We start from the raw sequence: 4,656 nt of genomic DNA, 5'->3' as shown, positions 1-4,656 counted from the left end.
AATACTTTGCAGTAATCTAGATTAGTACAAAAGTAAGAAGGTGTTAAGATCTGAAAATGGTGAACATACTCTCAGGGAAAACAATTGTTATGTCTGAAATCTGACCTGCATTCTGGTAGACAGTAACACTGAACTGAGGTTTTCTAACCCTATAACCAGAAGTCAACGTGTTCCTTGAATCAATGTTATTAATAGTAAGCAAATGTTTGTTGCCAATCCACAAAGAAAAATACAGGAATTAAGAGAAAGTACTTAGAAAAAAAAAAAACAAGAAAGAGAAAGTACTTAGATACTTCAGTGTCAGTTTGAGTAATTTTATATCTAAAAAATGTAATCATGAGAAATGTGGGCTTGCACTTGACATTTTAAAATTTTTATTTCTTTTAAAAAATGATTTAAATTTCATTTTATGAAGCCAGCAATCCATGACTGACTGAGGGGAAAAAACTTTTCCTTCATAATTTATAGTTTGATAAGCTTTGTGCTAGACAGAACCAGAACCCTTCTCAGAAAATTCTTTATCTGTGCAAGTGTCCTGATGAGTACATGCTGTGGGCTTTCCTGGTGGTTCAGATAGTAAAGAATATGCCTGCGAGGTACAAGACCTCAAGTTTTCATTTTTTTTTTTTAAATAAAGGAATTATACAGGCTAGGAACATTTTAGTAATACAATTATAATTTATGTTTTATAAGTTCAAGGTCAAAGCTAAAGTATTCAAGTAGGGCCTTGTTGTCAGAGATGCTGATCCATTAAAATTGTAGTGTAAGATGACCAGGCCAAGTTATTGATAGACTAATTGTAAAGTGTGGAAGTTGGCTAGGATACTACCCTGGTACATATTCCTTAGATAGAAATGTCTTTGGAGTTGCATAGGTTGAGCCCACTGGCAATAAACAGAAAAAGGATGGCTCAAAATACTATAAAATGCCTGTTTATTGATACTAAAGCAAAATAATCTGGATGCTTTAACCATCAACCTAGTCATGCCATATTCTGCTGTAGGACATGAACTTTTAACCTGGGAATAGTAATTTCTCATATTTTGGACTTTGAACATATTTGAATTCTGGTCTCAACCATAAGCCATATGACCTTGGGCAAGTCACTTTCAAAATCTGTTTCACCTTCTATAGTATAAATTAAAGAAAAGCATATCATTGGGAAGATATGACACTACAGTATGATAATATCAAGACCATCACTGGAGGGGTACCAGCCCAAAGCAACTCAATTCATTTAGGAGAAGGAGGCAGAGTTGAGCTATTATGACTATATTTAATAAAAGTCACAGCAGGTAACCTTCCCAACTTTTCCTTTACTCCAATAGAAAGGCTGTCTTGCCCCACCCAAAGGACAAAGAGCTCTGATAATATTGGGATAGGTGAGTTATAATTATGATATATTATAACACTTTAGAATACTGCTTCTTTGAAAATGTATGGCAATCATCTTCAAAATGAACCTTTGGAACTTTGCGTTTCTAAATTTCATTTAGCATATAATTAAGAGGTTGTTGTTTTTTTTTTCCTAAGAAAGTTCTCCTTAAAGATAAATCACTGGAGAAGAAAGAAGCTGACCTAAATTAACTTTGGAACACATTGTTTTGACTGTATACTGTGAGGCTAAAAAAACAATAACTATACAGAAGCATTGTACTCTAGTTTACAGGGGTATAGGCTAGGAATCCTGCAATTATGCTAGGCTACTCTGTGTGCCCCACAACTGAAAAAATGAATAAACGAATTGTGGATAATGGAAGCCAGGTTTCTGGTTGACAGAGACTGAAGTTATAAATAAACAGTAGGGGGAAATCAGCATAAACCCTGTGGTGCTAGGGTCAGAGACAGGAATATAAACTCAGGTACACACACACTCAGAAATACAAGAAAATGTGTATACATTGGTTTGTATAATATTTATTTCTTAGCTCTGTCTGCTGAGAGGATAAGGAAGCAGTGACATCCCAGTACAACAAGCATACCCAGCATCGAGATTTTAGTTTCTACACCATTCCCCAATTTAAAAAATACCAGGTTAGGCTTCTTTGAAGAAATGGTTGATTTAGGGAGTAGGTAGAGGAAATTCAAGATGAGCCTGGAGCATTTTATAGTTCAGAAAATTAAAACTTTTTTTAAAAGAAGAGTGTGGGAGCGTATTAAAAAGACCATAGGAGCCTCAAATGATCTTCAGAAAGAGTCCTCAGATGGCTAAAGCAAGAGTCATTTGAGCAACAAAATAAATAAGACTAGCCTTGGACATTTAGTAGTAGTGTTTATAACCCCAAAGAGCAAAATTATCAATGAGTCCACGGAAATGCATGTAATTGATTGAACATTTAATATGTAAATGTGGGAGAAGGGGAAAAAATCCTCCTTCAGAAAAATTCCAAATAATTTAGGTAGAGCTTCCCAACTCTAGGAAGTGTAGCTTAATGCTATTCCACTGTATATGATCTGGATTTATTTACTTGCTTCCAAATAATAGAATATGGAAAGCAGAAAAATAGGAACTTTATAGTGGAAAACACTGTCAGAGTCCATCTTAATTAAGCAATCAAACTTAATACCACCAGTGATGAGACATGTTAATCTGAGGTTCTCCTTGATATGATTTGATAAGAAGCACACTTCAACTCTGAGAGACTCTTCTTCAAAACTCCATTGAGAATCCTATTCATGAGAAAATATCAGACAAAACCAGATTGAAAAATGCTCTACAAAATACTCTTAAAAATCATCCAGGTCCTGAAGAACCAGAAAAGACTGGAAAACTGTCACCAGTTGAAGGATACATGATGACTAAAAGTAAAGTGGTGTCCTGGAATGGATTCTTGAATTAAAAAAAAGATGAAATATTAATAAAATCTCAAGATTGGCTAATAGTATTATACCTATGTTAATTTCTTAGGATTAATAAACGTCCTTATACAAGATGTTAGCATTAGAGGAAGTTGGATAAAGATATATGGAAACTCATTCTGACATCTTTACAAACTTTTTATAAATTAAAAATTATTCAAAAATAACTTTTTAAATGTTTATAATGTTAACGAACTGAACTGAACTGATGAAAATTTAAAATATCAATTTTTTTTATTTTGGAAAGACATGCAGGTTTCAGAAACTATTTTTCTATGATTTTAATAGAAAAAAAAAAAAACCTTGCAATATTTATTTCCCTTGCTTTTTCCCAGTGGGTTTTTAGCACTTACAGAAACCTTAATGCAAATGAAAATATATGCTAATATTTTAGTAATGTCATAGTTAACCAAAAATTTCTGACTCTTCTAATGGAATTAAGTGTAACAGATTTTCTGAGCTTAACTCATTGAGTTTACACAGCTGCCATTTAAGTTATCTGGTGGCATAGTGTTCTGAGAAATTTAAAGGAGCTGCTACAAGTACCTAATTAATCCTTACAAAGTTAATATAATCTGATTCATTAAAAGAATGATGTGTGACTGGCACTGAACTAGAAAATTTTAATTACCATTTTGTACTTTGCTGATAACTTGATCTTTGGTGAAAAAAGTGACTGTCTTTAGGTGATGTACCAAAAAGTTTAAAGCACAGAACTTCAGGAAATAGGAAAAAATTACAGATAAATGACCTAGATTTTAAGAACTTATTCTTCTTGTCTTTTGAGATAGTTTTCCCTATACTATTAGGTTTTTAAAGCAAGTTTAATAGCAACCCATTCTACTTGCCTTTCTAACTCATTATTTTATTTTCGTAGCTAATACAGAATTTTCACATAGCATTGAGAAACTTCAGCTATTTAACATGTTGAAATTTCTTTTCAATCTGAATCATTTCTTTCACTATTTGTTTCCATCTATTTTCATTCAAATGTTTCCATCTTTTCTAGAAATGTTTTCTATTTTTCATGATTTTCTTTTCTTTTAGCTTTTACTTTTCCTTTCATTAACAGTTGTAATGATGCCTTCATGTCAATCTATGCCAAAACCAATACAGAATTGTAAAGAAAAATTAAAAATAAATAAATAATTTTTTTAAAAAAAGTTAAAAAGACTCAATTTTCAAAGATAATGCAGTGAAACACAGGTTATTTAATGTTGGCATTAAAGGATTTTTTTTTCCACAAAAATTCTATCCTAATGTAAAATTAACAGTCTAGGTATAAACTGAGCAATAGCAAAGCTTTTTAAAGAACTTTTTCAGAGATAATTAATCTTGCAGATATCCCTGCTTGCCCACATTTATAAACACTTCCTAAATTAACTATTACATAGGAAGGTAACATTTTCTAGACCATAAATAATTATCTCATAACTTATTTCATGAGAAAGTTTATCATTTCACCTGATTTACTATTCTACAGTTATATCGTACTTTTGATCTAAAAAAAATGTTTGACAGAGAAAGGTTGAAACTTTTCCTTAGTAAGATGAGGTCAGAAAATCTAAGAATACCTCTAATATAAAAGGATTGTACACTTTTCTGTGAAGTCATCACTACTTATTAAATGACATATTCTCTAGCAGTATCTAGGTTTGTTTTTTTTTTCTTTTTCTTTTTTAGTGAACAATACTTGGAATAGAATGTCTTGCTCATTAAAATCAATAGTTCTTCAGAGTACAGGGAATGTAGTTTAAATTAAAAAGATATACATATGTACGTGTGAAAAAATTGGCT

This window comes from Oryx dammah, unplaced genomic scaffold (genome assembly GCF_014754425.2).
Source record: "Oryx dammah isolate SB20612 unplaced genomic scaffold, SCBI_Odam_1.1 HiC_scaffold_2, whole genome shotgun sequence".
NCBI lineage: Eukaryota > Metazoa > Chordata > Mammalia > Artiodactyla > Bovidae > Oryx > Oryx dammah.
Note: the sequence above shows the minus strand (reverse complement) of the source record.